The sequence below is a fragment of the Periplaneta americana genome, chromosome 10, assembly GCF_040183065.1.
Source record: "Periplaneta americana isolate PAMFEO1 chromosome 10, P.americana_PAMFEO1_priV1, whole genome shotgun sequence".
NCBI lineage: Eukaryota > Metazoa > Arthropoda > Insecta > Blattodea > Blattidae > Periplaneta > Periplaneta americana.
In genome coordinates, this window is record NC_091126.1 from 97,599,437 (window position 1) to 97,618,082 (window position 18,646).

An 18,646-nucleotide genomic window follows, 5' to 3' on the forward strand; every position below is an offset into this window, starting at 1 on the left:
CGGTGAACATCGCATTGAATGCACAGATACCAAAGAGTCCAGCTTACATGTGTGGCGGGTACTGTGTGATCCCAGCTGTCTTACTTACAAAGAGGTGAGTACAGTTTATGTTCCTTTTATTAATTATAATATTATTATATATTTAATGATAATATTTGTTATTTTGTTTTTGTGCAGAAACCAGAGATTATTGCCATTGGATGTCAAAGCATCTAAAATGAGATTTTATCGGAAGAGATGTGATGAAGCTTGTCCCAACTACAAACCAGTAAGTGTTTTTCCCCCACATGAAGTAAGTCTATATTTGTGTTTCAAAATGGCTATATTTGTGATTGTTTTTGTTTAACAGAAGTCAGAAAGTGTGAAAATTGTTGAGGAGGAGGTGAAAAAAGGAAAAAGGAGGAAAAACAGATTGTGGCGGGAGACATGCATTGAAACATGACCCAACTATAAAGCGGTGAGTGTATGTTTTGTGTTCTGATATTGAATGGTGATTATGTAGAGCATATACATGACTAACTTACATTATTGGTTTCAGAAGACAACTAAAAGAGGAGAAAAGAGGAAACATAGCGCATTGAAGGAGGAGGTGATGGATATTGAAGCCATTGTTCAACAATTGAGTGTATAGAAAATAGAAAATAAATGTGACATTTTCATAGTATACAGAAAAGTGATTGTGATCAAGTGAGATGCAAGGACAAAAGATAATAATAATTGGTTGTTAAGACAATACATGTATGTAGCGTGCATAATATGAGAATAGTAGTAATAAAAATGAATTTAATGAGTTATTATTTCGAATGAACCTGAATTCCTTGTCATTGGGGATGGGAGAGTAACCTCACCCTAAGTCCTTGTCATTGTGGATTCTGTCGAAAATCGTATTCTTGCTGCGATAATGCAACAACATGTCGAAAATCGTATTCTTGTTGCGATAATGCAACAACATGTCGAAAATCGTATTCTTGTTGCGATAATGCAACGCCATGTCGAAAATCGTATTCTTGTCGCGATAATGCAACGCCATGTCGAAAATCGTATTCTTGTTGCGATAATGCAACATGTCGAAAATTGTATTCTTGTTGCGATAATGCAACAACATGTCGAAAATCGTATTCTCGTTGCGATAATGCAACAACATGTCGGAAATCGTATTCTTGTTGCGATATTGCAACAACATGTCGAAGTTGCTACATATATGTCGCAAGATTACGATTTTCGACAAGTTGTAGCATATATGTCGCAAGATTACGATTCGACATATCAGTTGGATTGATGAGGGCGATGTATGGAAATAAAAACAAATTTATACACAAGCACTGTGGGTTTATTATGATTAAATCAAAACTATATAAATTGCATTATTATTATTATTATTATTATTATTATTATTATTATTATTATTATTATTATTTACATACACATTTAAATCAAAACTATATAAATTACAACATTATTATTATTTACACACACACACACATTTTACTCTTGCACACGCCTTCTTTTACATGGGGGTTCATAAAATCCATGCGGCGCTGTATTAATCCCATCTTGTAATACAACTCTCTTATCATCAAAAGAATTTAAAGTCACTTTATTTACACACATTGTAAACACATTGTGAAAATATGATCTAATAAGCATTGTTTTTTGTGTAAGTAGTGATAACAGACCCACGGCATGTTGCATAATCTTCAAACGTAAGTTCATTCCTAATTACGCCTTTCTTAACCCCCTTGAGTTTCTTAATTTCAAAATCTGAACACTTTAAAGCATACACTTTAGCCTTCAAACCAACAAACTCATCAATATGTGAATTTGGAATTTCATCCTTGAACTTCCCAAGCACACCTTTATTATGTGTTGAAAATAAAATATGATTTGCTGAATACACACTAGCATCCAAATGATCCCCTACATTTTGCAGATCATGGTACAAATTATCTGTTTCAATGAGATATATAAAACTGTCTGTATCCATATAACACAAGTTTAATTTATCGCCAAACTGTTTTTTCATAATGCTATAGTGAAAATTGTACATGTGCACTTTTGAAAGTTCTAAAATACACATACCCACATACAACGCCTTATCAAACAAAATTTGAGTCCGCGCTAAATGAATACCCACCAGGTTTTCAGCATAAATTACTCTGTCAAGAAAGTATGGTTTCGAAATGAGTTTTTTCAGTTTCTCATCGTTTGAAACTAATCTGAAATGCGGTCTTTTTCGAACATTTTCCATCGTCTTTCCAAATACCGCGTTATTCATAAGCTTGAAAAAGTCTTTTTCAAAGTCATTTTTTGCATTTTTACGCATTACAGTATTCAAATCAATGTATTGTTTTAACCAATATGATTGCTTGAATTTTATAACACGGTATATTTTGACAATTTGCAAGCCATTATCCACTGCCTGTTGCAAAAGTTTGTAGTGTGCCACATAGTGTTGCTTGGAATGCAATGTTGTCAACAATTTTTTATGCTTTCCACCTGGTGGTTTCGCAAACTCAGCACAAAATGGTAAATCTCTGTGTTTTTCAAACAGATGATTTGGATACTCTAGATCAACCTCTAAAATATAACCTATTTCACTATCATCATTTATTGCTTGAAGGTCAAAATGATGTATTTCCTCATCTGATAGCCATTCAAATCCTCCATATGGTAATTTTTGTGACATGGCGAATCCATACAAATTATTCGCATCCACATAGTAAATTACAGAAGGAGATTTAGAATTATCAAAATTTCGCTTTTAGGATCATTCGCAACTGCGTGACGAGTCACACATTGACATATTCCACCACGAATCACTTGCTCAAAAAGTAATAGCGTTGTCATGTACGTAATCAGTTGCAATTCAACACCTGTTAATTTCAACATTGCCGAATATGCAAGTCCTGTACTGTATAGTAATACATACAATCTAAATCGTATGTTTTCATACACATTTTGCGAAAATTTTCAAACACATCTGTTAAGATGAGGGTGTCGGATTTTAAGTATAAATCTGAATATTCTCCCAGCGTCTGAATATTAAATGCCTCCCACACACATTTTGCATGATTATAGTCCTCCTGGGTAATATGCTCATTATTTAATTTACTGAAAAACTTCTCCTTGGGTGGTAGGCAGTTGTCCTCCAATCTATCTGATGTTGTCAAATAACCATAGGGAAAGACACCCTTGCGAGAAACAAGATCAAATTTATCTTTGAACATTTTTTTCGTTTCCGAAAACTTATCATTTGGTAGATTGTCTGCATAAACCGAAAATAATCAAGAAATCGCATTTGCATATAACGTTTTTTTCTGTACGTGCTAGGGACATTTTTAACAAAACTGATGTACTTTTCCTGTGTAATTGGTAGAACTTGAATGGGGTTGTCATCATAGCCCATTTCCCTCACAATAAAATGTCCTTCGTATGATGACAAATTATGTAATACAATAGGAATAAAGTGCTGATGCTGATACCTCAAATTACAGTCATTGTGAGCAGCACCGCGAAATTTCCACGTCAAATGATCATGATCTCGAACTTTATAATTATCAACTGTAAAATTACCCTTTTTGCAAATGTGACATATATTTGCATTCGAGTATACAACATTTTCTTCAGTGGTTAATGGAATCATTTCTTTAATATCCTGAAATAATAATTGCTCAATTTTTTTCGTTTCCATTACCATGTCTTGCACAAAATGCTTTGCTGCATCACATCCTCTGTACAATTTCATGTCTGTGTATGTATCCTGACTATCTTTAAGAACATAACAATAACTAAACGGTGTATGTTTCGGATATTGCACTGTGTAACTAGAGTCTGGATTCCCATGACAATTCTCAATGGGCTCTAGCAGACACTGAAAATCTGCATAAATCACAAATCTCACCTTTTGTGAAAATTCTGGATGATCAAAAGATAGATATTCCTTATTTGGAAATACTTATCTAACAGCGCTAAATTGTGAACATACGCTCTCATGATCCTTTAATCGTTATGTACAGCTGTCAAAAAAAAAAGTGGCCGCACTCGTGAACAGCGAATATTTTCAAAGTCCACTTCGGGTCGCGGCGATGTTACACGATGCATGTGCTTGTACAGCTGTCAAAAAAAAGTGGCTGTACTCGTGAACAGCGAATATTTTCAAAGTCCACTTCGGGTCGCGGCGATGTTACACGATGCATGTGCTTGTACAGCTGTCAAAAAAAAAGTGGCCGCACTCGTGAACAGCGAATATTTTCAAAATCCACTTCGGGTCGCGGCGATGTTACACGATGCATGTGCTTGTACAAGCAGTTCCCGAACTATGAAACTGTTCCATGTCTGCGCTTCGTGGGCCAGCGGTAGAGTGCTTGTTTAATGATTCAAAGGTTGTGGGTTCGGGCCTTCTTCAAGTTTTCATTTTATTTTTTAATCGTTCTTTAGCGATGTAAATGCTATTCAAATTATCATTTTTATCCAGTTATCGTTCTTTATGGATATCACGTTATTTATATTTTGTTATCGTTCTTTAGAGATATGAATAAAATTCAAGTCATCATTTGTATTCTGTTATCGTTTTATAACGATATGAATAATTATTATTGTATCTCCAATGGGGGTTAGTCCTATTTTACATATGTATGTTAGGGCTACAGTTTCATACACAAAAAAGATGAGCATAAAGAGAAATATAAAAGAAAATTAAATTAGCTTACGCGATGTAAACAAAACATAAACAATCCGTAAATTAGGCATTGCGATTGCAAAATAAATATCAGGTATCAATTTGAAACATACAAAAACATTAACAACAACATACGTAACACTTCTATAACACAAATACGCAGCTTTCCGTACCATACATCATAAATTAATACACAATAGTCACACAAACACAATCAAACTATAATTACGACATTGCGACGACATCAAGCATGACATAACTGACTCACATACATAATAAATCAAGCATCCGTTACAACACATACACTTCAACATGGTAACCACACTTTTAAAAGTTACAAATTTGGCTCCAAGAAGAATAAATAGGACACTGTTACTAATTCCTATTCTTCTACAATTTCTTAATTACATCTGTAATAAATCTGTGAAATTCCGATATGAATAATATTCACGTTTTTTATATTGTTATCGTTCTTTAGCGATATAAATAATATTCAAGTTATCATTTATATTCTGTTTCCCTTCATTAGCATTATTAAATAATATTCACTTTATTTATATTGTTATTGTTCTTTCGCAATGTGAATAATCTGTATTTTATGTATGTAATTATTATAACACAAATAAACATCCTTCTTTGTAAAATAGGTTATTTTATTTAGATAATTAAATAAGTATTATGTAATATCTTATATTAATTAAACAAACCGATATTTATCATTTATATTTTGTTATCGTTCTTTAGTGATACTGTATAAATAATATTCAAGTTATTTATATTGTAATCGTTCTTTAGCGATATAAATAACATAAATGGAATATTAGGTTTGGAAAAATCCAGTTGCATAATACTGGTATTAGTTTTTCTTTTTGTATTATTACATTATACTATCTTGAACCACAATAAAATGAAAAGGAGTAACGAGGAATTGAACCTGAGACGTTGACATCTAAATTTCGACGTTCGTCCGCTGAGCTACGAGGGCAAAAGTGTGGAAACATTTTCGAAAAATTTGGCCAATCACACTCTAAGATTTTCTGATGATTCGTAGAAGCTAGTCCAGGATGCGGGGGGCAAAGGCTAACTGAGATATCCCGGTCTCTGATCGGGTCAAACATCCTGATAGAATTAATATTTAACCCTTCCCGTGACTTTCGGTGAAGTCCGGAGGGCCCAATTAGTCAAATCCACTCTCCTCATCTCCACGCTTGGGTCCCCTGGAATTTAATAAGATGCGAAAGATATAGTGGTGTGCGGAAAGCAACGGGATGTTACCGCATTTAGGCCTATCCTTCCCAAGAAAAACTGCAAACATGAACAAAGGAAGCTTTTAATAGAATAAGAAGGATCTTCTGCAGACCTCTGGAAAAAGAACTAAGGAAGAGACTAGTGAAGTGCTTTGTGTGGAGTGTGGCATTGTATGGGGGAGGAACATGGACATTACGACGAAATGAAGAGAAACGAATTGAAGCATTTGAAATGTGGATGTGGTGAAGAACGGTGCGTGTGAAGTGGACAGACAGAATAAGAAATGAAATTGTGTTTGAAAAAGTGAGAGAAGAAAGAATGATGCTGAAACTGATTAGAAAGAGAAAAAGGAATTGGTTGCGTCTCTGGTTGAAAAGAACAATAGACGACACTAGGATATGTGGATCATATGCGGAGACTAAGAGGAAGGCAGAAAATAGGAAAGATTGGAGATTGCTGGGTTTGCAATGAAAGACCTGCCCATGGACAGAACACTTATGTATGTATGTATGTTCAGAATGCCTGGAATATCGTGTCTAAGAACAGTCGCTATTGGCAAAGACTAGTCGATTCCATGCCCACTCGACTGCAAGATGATCGAGATAAGAGGAAGATAGACTAAATATTGAATTATGGCTTTTTGTTTTGTTTTTTGAACGCTTAATTGTTTGAATGTTTTAAGGCCGACGCCAGTAAATTTGTTTTGTTTATGCCACGAAAGATATTTTTATTGAGAATAAAATCTTTTTTCTTTCCATTTGCAGCCACAATATCATAATGATAAAGTCATGGCATAATATATTAATGAACCTGATGTTAATTACTAAAATAATCGTAAAAGAGAAGAAGCCATTATGTATAGTTTGTCTCTCTCAAAAACAGAACAAAAAAAACATAAAAAGCACGTGGTTGTAGTCGAACGCAGGACCTCATGAATAAGAGGCCTGAACGCTACCATTATGCTGTCGATAACACACAGAATGCTTCAATTATAACTGTAGATATCCGGCAACTTGGTCCAACAACATGTAACATAGCCTGTCTCCGAATTGTAGCGAAGATACCCGAAGGGAACTTTGTTTGAGGAGAGCGGCCACTTTTTCTTTTGACAGCTGTACAAGCAGTTCCGGAACTATGAAAATGTTTCATATCTGCTCCTCGCAGACCAGCGGTAGAGTGCTTGTTTAATGATTCAAAGGTTCTGTGTTCGGGCCTTCTTCAATTTGTCATTTTATTTTTTAATCGTTCTTTAGCGATGTAAATGGTATTCAAATTATAATTTATATCCAGTTATCGTTCTTTATGGATATCACGTTATTTATATTTTGTTATCGTTCTTTAGAGATATGAATAAAATTCAAGTCATCATTTGTATTCTGTTATCGTTTTATAACGATATGAATAATAATTATTACTATTGTAGCTACAGTATCTCCAATGGGGGTTAGCCCTATTTTACATATGTATGTTAGGGCTATAGTTTTATACACAAAAAAGATACGCATAAAGAGAAATGTAAAAGAAAATTAAATTAGCTTACGCGATGTAAACAAAACATAAACAATCCGTAAATTAGGCATTGCGATTGCAAAATAAATATCAGGTATCAATTTGAAACATACAAAAACATTAACAACATACGTAACACTTCTATAACACAAATACGCAGCTTTCCGTACCATACATCATAAATTAATACACAATAGTCACACAAACACAATCAGACTATAATTACGACATTGCGACGATATCAAGCATGACATAACTGACTCACATACATAACAAATCAAGCATCCGTTGCAACACATACACTTCAACATAGTAACCACACTTTTAAAAGTTACAAATTTGGCTCCAAGAAGAATAAATAGGACACTGTTACTAACTACTATTTTTCTACAATTTCTTAAATACATCTGTAATAAATCTGTGAAATTCCGATATGAATAATATACACATTTTTTATATTGATATCGTTCTGTAGCGATATAAATAATATTCAAGTTATAATTTATATTGTTTTCCTTCATTAGCATTATAAAATAATATTCAAGTTATTTATATTGTTATTGTTCTTTCGCAATATCAATAATCTGTATTTTATGTAGGTAATTATTATAACACAAATAAACATCTTTCTTTGTAAAATAGGTTATTTTATTTAGATAATTAAATACGTATTATATAATATCTTATATTAATTAATCAAACCGATATTTATCATTTACATTCTGTTATCGTTCTTTAGTGATACTGTATAAATAATATTCAAGTTATTTATATTGTAATCGTTCTTTAGCGATATTAATAACATAAATGGAATATTAGGTTTGGAAAAATCCAATTGCATAATACTGCTATTAGTTTTTCTTTTTGTATTATTACATTATACTATCTTGAACCACAATAAAATGAAAAGGAGTAACGAGGAATTGAACCTGAGACGTTGACATCTAAATTCCGACGTTCGTCCGCTGAGCTACGAGGGCAAAAATTTTCGGAAAAATTGCCCCAATCACACTCTAAGATTTTCTGATGATTCGTAGAAGCTAGTCCAGGATGCGGTAGGCAAAGTCTAATTGAGATTTCCCGATCTCTGATAGGGTCAAACATCCTGATAGAATTAATATTTAACCCTTGCCGTGACTTTCGGTGAAGTCCGGAGGGCCCAATTAGTCAAATCCACTCTCCTCATCTCCACGCTTGGGTCCCCTGGAATTTAATAAGATGCGAAAGAGATAGTGGTGTGCGGAAAGCAACGGGATGTTACCGCATTTAGGCCTATCCTTCCCAAGAAAAACTGCAAACATGAACAAAGGAAGCTTTAAATAGAAGAAGGATCTTCTGCGGACCTCTGGAAAAAGAACTAAGGAAGAGACTAGTGAAGTGCTTTGTGTGGAGTGTGGCATTTTGTGGGGAAGGAACATGGACATTACGACGAAATGAAGAGAAACGAATTGAAGCATTTGAAATGTGGATGTGGAGAAGAACGGTGCGTGTGAAGTGGACAGATAGAATAAGAAATAAAATTGTGTTTGAAAAAGTGAGTGAAGAAAGAATGATGCTGAAACTGATTAGAAAGAGAAAAAGGAATTTGTTGGGTCTCTGGCTGAAAAGAATAATAGACATCAGGATATGTGGATCATATGCGGAGACTAAGAGGAAGGCAGAAAAAAGGAAAGATTGAAGATTGCTGGGTTTGCAATGAAAGACCTGCCCATGGACAGAACACTTATGTATGTATGTTCAGAGTGCCTGGAATATCGTGTCTAAAAACAGTCGCTATTTGCAAAGACTAGTCAATTCCATGCCCACTCGACTGCAAGATGATCGAGATAAGAGGAAGATAGACTAAATATTGAATTGTGGCTTTTGTTTTGTTTTTTGAACACTTAATTGTTTGACTGTTTTAAGGCCGACGCCAGTAAATTTGTTTTGTTTATGCCACGAAAGATATTTTTATTGAGAATAAAATCTTTTTTCTTTCCATTTGCAGCCACAATATCATAATGATAAAGTCGTGGCATAATATATTAATGAACCTGATGTTAATTACTAAAATAATCGTAAAAGAGAAGAAGCCATTATGTATAGTTTGTCTCTCTCAAAAACAGAACAAAAAAGAACATAAAAAGCACGTGGTTGTAGTCGAACGCAGGACCTCATGAATAAGAGGCCTGAACGCTACCATTATGCTGTCGATAACACACAGAATACTTCAATTATAACTGTAGATATCAGGCAACGTGGTCCAACAACATGTAACATCGCCTGTCTCCGAATTGTAGCGAAGATACCGGAAGGGAACTTTGTTTGAGGAGAGCGGCCACTTTTTATTTTGACAGCTCTACATGACCTAGACGCATTATGCCGAAAATATGCAAAACACCGTTTACAGAAGCAATTTGACATCCAACAGCAGCTGTCAGTTGAGGCTTTACTATTGCGCTAAAATTTGTTATGCAACAGTAGTGTGACGTATTTTCATTACTAACGTATAACAAATCCCTATGATCTGCTAATTCCTTTTCACACATTCTAAGACGAAACACATCATCATTCTCGTGAAGGCCAAAGACATTAATAGAAATTTCATTGCGTTTTTTTTCAAATTTTGCAATATCCTTAATTCCCACGGGAAAGTCAATACACCAATCATATTTACATTCCAAATCTGGTCTGTTCACATAGCTGGACATAACGTTCTTGTCTCTGTCGAAAAATTTCGATAGTATACAATACTTGAAACAATAGATATCACTGTTGGCGAGGTTTACTAGAGATTTTGAATTATTGTACCTACGAGGACGTTCTATATATGCACTGCCGCCCATCAATGGTGTATATTTATTTACTCGAAATTCTAATTTGTGCAATTGGCATAAAACAATCGCGATCCCTTCATACTTCACTCTTCAGACTCTTTGAGATTCTTTTCTTTTTGTTTGTTGACAAACTCACTAACATCAGAATATTGATAAAGCACATCATTCTTATTTTTAAAATTGTGAAATATTGTTTCGTTGTGAACATTTGCAAACATACATTCAACAAATATGTTAAATTTTAATGCAAGCTGCTCCTTTAAATTTGTCTTTAAAATGTCTTCCATTTCATCTGCGACACATTCTAGAATATCTTTCAATTCACGTTCATGATTTGTCAACTTTAGAGCAATATAAGTCTTCAAATGATTTTTAATGCTCTTTCTGATAACGTAAACACTGATTCAGAACATACTTGGCTTGATCCAGACACTAAGGCTGCTGTGGTAGTAGATGGTGCAATCATCCCGGCATCTGCTCCAGAGGTAGATGGTGCAGCCATCTCGACATCCAGTCCAGAGGTAGATGGCGTAACCATCTCTGATGTTGACGCATCCAAAGCAGTTGTTGGGATCCATGCACTGCTCATCACAGGTGTAGCGTTTCCATCCACGTACATTTTCTCATAAGTCCCTTTGATATCTGTAACCTGATACAATAATCAATCATTAATATTTTCATAATATGTCAAACAAACTCAGTACATGCTTATATTCACATCCTACTCACCATACTGTGATTTTTTACATGTTCAACCATACATCTTTCCACTTTGCCAGTTGTTCCACATAATTTACATTTGAATCTAATTGTGTTGTAAGTTTCTTTTTTGTGTCTTCCTAAACTCTTTTTGGATGAATAGTCTTTTGCACAAATATCACGTTTGTAACCTATTGCATTGTGCTTGTCCTTGACATGAGCTCTCAATTTCCATTTATGTGAAAATGTTTTATCGCAAAAGTCACATTTATTCTCCATTTTGTTTTCTTTATTCAGTTAATTGCTGAACAATATCACGTGCTCCTTCAATGCGTTGTTTCCTTCTTCTGCTCTTTTAGTTCTCTCTGCTGAAAATAATATGAGTTAGTCTTACATATGTTCTCATCATTCAATATCAGATCACAAGACATACACTAACATACATATAGCTGAGGCATGTTTCAATGCATTTCTTCCGCTACAATATATGTTTCCTCTTTTTAACTTTCTTCGTCTCCTCAACAACAATTATTTTAACAATTCCTGGCACCTGTTAAATAAATCAATTGCAAATAATATCACCATTTTGCATCACAAATACAGACATACATGATATGAAAAGAAAAATACACTCACCGGTTTGTGGTTGGGACAAGAATCATCACATGTCTCCCAGTGGACTATCATCGGTTAGTGTCACAACGTTTCCCACGACTATGGATCCATGACTCTCAATTATGCTTTCATAATCTCAGATTTTATACCAATACAACATTTGTGTAATATAAGACGCTGCAGGTGGTCATATGCTACATAATCAAAAACACGTATTTTTATCATCACTCAGCAATTTCATCGCCGGATGTGATTTAACAAGCATGCATATTATCTGCATCATACAATATTTGTGTAATATAACACACTTCCTTCAGGTGGTCATAATGCTACGTAATCAAAAACATGTTTTTTATCATTACTCAGCAATTGCATCGCCGGATGTATAATCAGCAACCTTGGATAATATTTGCAAACATAGTAGAAAGCGATTACGCATATGTAATCAATACAATATTTGTGTAACATAAGACGCTGAAAGAACAATCGCCGGATGTCATTTACCAAGCTTGCATATTATTTGCATCATACAATATTTATGTAATATAACACATTGCAGGTGGTCATTAAGCTATATAATCAAAAACATGTTTTCTTTTATCATTACTCAGCAATTTCATCGCCGGATGTCAATCAGCAAGCTTGCATAATATTTGCAAACATAGCAGATAGCGATTATGCATATGTGATAACATTACACAACATATACATCTATATTGAGCAGGTGTGATTTTTATCTGCTACAATTACTGTATTACGAACTTCTCTAAATCATACTTTCGGTAATAATGTATGGCTTAAAATAAATCCAATAAATGTTACTTCAAAATGTATTAAATTGGAATAATAATAATAATAATAATAATAATAATAATAATAATCTATGTGTTCAATATACAAGTGTGCTAATTAATTTTTTAATCAATTACTCAGCAATTGGCTTAAAGCACAACTATTTATGCCCCCCCATTCCAATTTCAATTAACACTTGCGAATTTCCAACACCCAACCCCCCATTTTCCATTCCCCATTTCTATTTTTTAATTAAATTACCATTACATTAGAATGTTAATAATAATAAGAAAAAGAATGTAGGCCTATGTCTTAATTTACAAGTGTGATAGATTAATTCTTTTATCAATTACTCAGCAATTGTGCGTCTTCAGACACTCGGCGGGTGTACAATCAACAAACTTGCATAATATTTGCACACATAGCAGATAGCGATTATGCATATGTATTCAATACAATATTTTTGTAACATAAGACGCTGCAAGAACAATCACCGGATGTGAATCAGCAACCTTGCATAATATTTTCACACATAGCAGATAGCGATTATGCAGTTGTAATCAATACAATATTTGTGTAACATAAGACGCTGCGAGAACAATCGCCAGATGTGAATTAACAGCTTGTATATTATTTGCATCATGCAATATTTGTGTAATATTTTTTTTTATCATCAATCAGCAATTTCATCGCCGGACAATCACCGGATGTGAGCTTGCATAATATTTGCACGTGTAATCACATCATAATTGTGCAGGTGGAATTTCAAACATGTATGAACTTGTGTATTTCACCCCCCCCCCCAACTATACAAACTTGTATGAACATATGTAATTCAAATTATTACATTACGCCCCAACTTGAATTACATACCTGCACTTGTGAATGACGTCACACTTTAAGTTACGCCACTATGATTATGTGTATTTCAAATTTTTACACCCCCCTCACCCATTTCCAACTTCAATTACAAATTTATGACGTCACACTTTAAGTTACGCCACTATGAACGTATGTATTTCAAATCATTACCCCCCCCACTCCCATTTCCAACTTCAGTTACAAATTTATAACGTCAGACTTTAACCTTCTTTATGACGTCACGCCACTATGAACGTATGTATTTCAAATTATTACCCCCTCCCCATTTCCAATTACAAATTTATGACGTCACAATTTAACCTTGCACATTTAGACACCCGTTTATGACGTCACACTTTAAGTTACGCCCCTCCGTGACTTAAGCCACACGTGACGTCATACTTTATCCACGCCCACTTCTGATGTCACTTGCCACGCCCACTTCTGACGTCACTTGCCACGCCCTACCACCAGCCTACCACCACTGGTACCCATCATTTCTTATCTACAGAAGATATTGTGCTATTATGCTATTACTGAGTGCACTAGAAAACAAATCTTCTGTTCGTTTGTTATGACTGGAGTTCCTTTTGTGGAATTTTATTGTTCGGTGGAACTTTTTCTTCTTATTTTTTTAAGATTACACTAGGTAACAAATACTGTTTATGTTTATTTCTTAGGGCCGTATTCATAGACATTCTTAGCGCGGGCTTCCGGTGGATGATCAGCGACCTAAAGTTTTTCGTATTCATAAACCAGTATTAGCGATATGATATGAATCCTGTACAAGTAACCAGTCGATAGCCGGGGATAGTTTAGCACGCTCGTAGCGCGGGCTAGCGAAATGTCTATGAATAGCACCCTTAGTGTTTATTGCATAAAATGAACGTGCTGAACACGAATTTACCATTAGTTTTTTTTTTTCCAAATGTCGATATTTTTATACAGACTATACTATGAAATATTAATTTATTTTAAATTAACAGCTTTTTCTGGCAATCTTATTGTTAGTAGTTCAGAGCGATTAGCTGTGTATGGTAGTCAAGTACAGTTCAAATTTTTTATTTTATTTTTTTTATTATTATCCAATTTAATAAACCCTATTTCACCCTGAGGTATATTAGGGTACAGTTCAAATTTCATTTGTATAAAGGGAGAACTAAAATTATTAATACATTAAGTTAATATAAGTAGAGACATAGTGTGTCATAACACAATATAGACTGAATTTTAGTCTGAATAAGTACAAAAATAACGTACAGAATTGAATTTTCTGTAGTAATTGCACGAGTGTTTTTTTTTTTCATCTTATTGATAATTTCACGAGCCCTGAAGCCAAAAGTGCAATTTAATAAGATTATTCAACGAATAAAATTAAATAACTTGAAAAACCGAATTACTTACGTAAATGAGAAAAATTATTATACATTTTATTAGGTTATTTTACGACGCTGTACCAACATCTCGGGTTATTTAGCGTCTGAATGAAATGAAGGTGATAATGACGGTGAAATGAGTCCGGGGTCCAGCACCGAAAGTTACCCAGCATTTGCTCGTATTGGGTTGAGGGAAAATCCCGGAAAACTTCAACCAGGTAACTTTCCCCGACAGGGATTCGAACAAGGGCCACCTGGTTTCGCGGCCAGACGCGCTAACCGTTACTCCACAGGTGTGAACAAATTATTATAAATAATGTCATTTTCTGTGATTGACGCAGAAGTGAACTGACATATTATAAAAAAAACAGCAATAAGACATTATTATTACGTTTCCTTGTAATGAAGTTAAAAAAACAAACTGCTATCTATCACGGCATACTAAATACTATTACCATCTACTCAAAGCGGAAATACGAAACAACAATACTTAACTTCAAGCTGAAATGTTACATTAACACAATAAAAACACGAAAATTTTTACGGACGTTTATTTATTGCTTGAAGTACAGTTATTGAAAATAGAATTTTCAAAGTTAAATTTTGTTGACATTTCTTAATTATGACAAAATGACAATAGAAACAGAATCAAAACAACAGTTCACGGTCTGCTGAAAACTACCCAACAACCCTACCCACGCGATATGACCTAAGATGTTAAAGCGTCTCTAAATAGCACTACGTAACACAATTCGACAAAGTTCTTTTTTATGTTATTTTAGTGTACAGGCATATTACTTCATTTTGTGATGCTGATTTTTCCTACAGAATTGCATTTTCCTCAATATCAATATTTTAATTGTAATAATGAATTCTTCAGTTTTAGTTGTAAATCATTTCTTGCCGCAATTGAATGACTTTATATTTCGGAAAACAATTTAAAAAACCATATGTACGACACAGGGCTGTGCAGTTCAAATTGCACCTTCAGCTTCCTGCCAATAGTAGAGTGCATATTGTCCACTTCTTGAACTGCACTGTGACCTGACTCTTGAAACTTCTGTACGAAACTAGCGCCTGGCATATCTTTCATTAACCATAGCAAAACAGTACTCATTACTGAATTTCTGTTTTGAGCCACACATAATAGTTTATTTAAGGACGCTCGCAACTGCCGAGGTTATATCAGCGTCGCCGGTGTGCCAGAATTTTGTCCCGCAGGACTTCTATTACATGCCAATAAATCTAGTGACATGAGCCTGTCGCATTTAAGCACTTTTAAATGCCATCGACCTGAGCCGGTATCGAACCCGCAACCTTGGGCACAGAAGGCCAGCGCGTTACCAACTGCGCCACTCACGGCGACGCCACACTTGAATCAGACCACAAAATTATTTTTTTGATATCTGGAAATTCTGAAATGTAATTCTTTAATAGAACACAAAGAGCACTAGCAATTTCATTTAATCCCCTACTTGCTAATTCTTTATACCAAATATCACAATATGACTTTTTAGTCTTTATTGCCTTAGCAGTCAGGTTATAAACAGCCAAATTCCTTGAATAATAGAACACTGATATATCAGATTCTGGACATTGCATAACACTTTGCAAATCAAAGGAAATAACTTCCGTGATTTTATCGACGTTTTCGGTGTCCAATTGTTTCTCTTCTCTGACTGCAACCTTCTCAGTTCCATGAATGTTGTGTCGTTGCTTTTCACATTCATAATAATAAAATTAATGTTTACTCATCTAGATTTGTCTTCATCGCATGTAATATTACTTCGATCAGACATATAAACATAATCTGGATCGTCAATATCTTCCTCAATCTGGGGCGGCTCTACAATAAGAACTGCAGAGCTGCAGAACCGCCATTTAAATGGACCTGTAAAATTAAAAATGTAAAACGTGCTTTTATGTAATATAGTTCATTGTTTCATTTATTTTTCCAATTCATTCTCCTTCGATTCGAGATTTTATTGTCTGTAGGAGCCTCGAACTGCTGGAAAATTTTAGCTGTAGTGTACTTTTCGGATCTGTGATCAGCAGTTCCTGGAGCTCAACGCAGGGTAGTCGGCAGCAGAAAACTGGTTTTCTTCACCGCCCCATAAGACTGCATTGGAGCTGCAACCGAAGCAGATCTGTTCGAATCAACGAGTTAGAAAGAGAAGACTATAGAGTGGCCATGTTGTCCTGTACAGCGCTCTTTGCGGTGCCACCGCGAAACACGGCAGATCTGAGCTAAGCGCCCACCTTTGTAAAAATTCGTCTGCTTACAATGTTGTATAACGGAGGTGAGAAGTACAAAAAAACGAAGAAAAAACATGCCTGTTGTGTGTGCTGCATATAACTGCAATGTCAAAAGGAAAAAGACAACTGATATATCATATTTCATGTAAATTTTATGAAGTTAAGTCCATAGTTTTGTTAATTAGCAGCATTTTTTTTCATGCATAAATGTGTAACAACGCCCGGCATAAACAAAATAAATGGTTCACTGGTAATGTACTTAAACTAAATACGGATAAAACCAATACAAATCCGTTTCGGACCCAGTCAAAAACAAATAGCAATACAATATTAAAACTGTATTTCGACACCGGCATCCTTTATTTCTGCTCCTTCTGTCCCTACTGCTTATACAAGAAGACGATGAGCTGTAGCTTATAAGAAGTAGGCCTATTTCGAAGACAAACGATTAATCAAATAAATGGTTCACTAGTAATAAAGTTAAACTAAATACGGATAAAACCTCTACAATTCCGTTTCAAACCTAGTAATAGCAATCAAATATTAAAATTGTATTTCGACACTCGCATCCAAAATAACGCAAAACTCTGGGGTAGGTCGTATTGTTGTTAGTATTTTGACTGGAAGGACATGAAAGAACATAATTGAGCACCCACGTGCAATAATGAGGTAAGTATGAATATATTTCGTAACTACTTACCCCATTTTTGTACGTGGGTGCTCAATTATACACTAATAATTATCTGTGGTGCCACAGTCCTTGAAAGACTCAGACAGACTAGCCGGCTGTTGGCCTCACGTTACATTTCGATAATAATTATACTTTACTGTAACAAAAAAACTGAAAGCGTGTTTTGTCATGTTTCACCCACGTTACAAGCTTGGAGGTAAAGGTTGTTTACTACAGATAGGGCCTACTTTCATTCTATATCTTATGGTATAGTAAATAGTTTTGCAACGTGTAGAGACTGGGAAAACAATTTAATAAAATCATCCGAATCATACTCGTTCATTTTATAGGCAATCTTGCAGGTCGCATTTAAAAGAACCTAGGAATATTAACATTGTCTTCAGCATATTTGCTAGGACTTCTTGTCATACTACATGACAATTTTGTTTAGGTTATTCTTTTAAGCATTCCTTCTAGGAATAGCTCAAGTGTTTTAAATTTAGCGTACATAAGTTTAGATTAAGTTCCTAGCACGTATTTGATGAAATACTAGGTTTTTCACTTCAGTTTAACTGATTTATGCAAACGAAATTAAGACAGCTGACGATTCTAATGTCAGTTATCAGCACGCCCACTTTGTTTTGGGCGCATAAGTTCATTACCGACGGTCGTTCAATTTTCTTCAAACATGGCGGCGCAATGACCACTCTATATCTTTCTCTTTCTAACTCGTTGGTTCGAATATACAAAAGAACCGCCAACACCCTCATCTCTTTATGACCTGCGTTAGAACCGGTTAGAACATAGGCTTCTAGACTACTGTATATCATTACAGTTCCAGTGTATTGTAGAACTGTGGATTGTGTGATGTGATTAGTCAGTGTGTCTGAGGAAATGCTTTATATTAAAAATGAATGAAATGAAAACCTAATCGACCAACCCTTTTCGAAATTAAAAGAGAAATTGCACGTGAACTTAAGAAATTAGGACGTCCTACACCAAATTTAAATTTGGAAATTTCTGGAAAAAGTCGAGGAAATCATGTAGCCTACTAGTCATTTTAATACCGAAATGTGTAATGGAAACGATTGGTTTTTTGCTGCGCTCATGAAAACGCTTTCTCCCC

The 18,646-nt window shown here is 34.7% G+C and overlaps 1 protein-coding gene across 14 annotated transcripts in view; it reads left to right on the forward strand.

Moving 5' to 3' along the window:
* Ipk1 (Inositol phosphate kinase 1) overlaps positions 1 to 18,646 on the forward strand; it is a 1,778,442-nt gene that overhangs the window by 1,428,048 nt on the left and 331,748 nt on the right. For 2 of the 14 annotated variants that reach the window (XM_069837964.1, XM_069837968.1), the window contains exon 8: positions 10,681 to 10,845. The exons of the other annotated variants lie outside the window; for them this stretch is intronic. The gene's annotated coding sequence lies outside the window, so the exon portion shown is untranslated. The remainder of the gene's footprint in view (positions 1 to 10,680; positions 10,846 to 18,646) is intronic. 14 annotated transcript variants of the gene reach the window in all.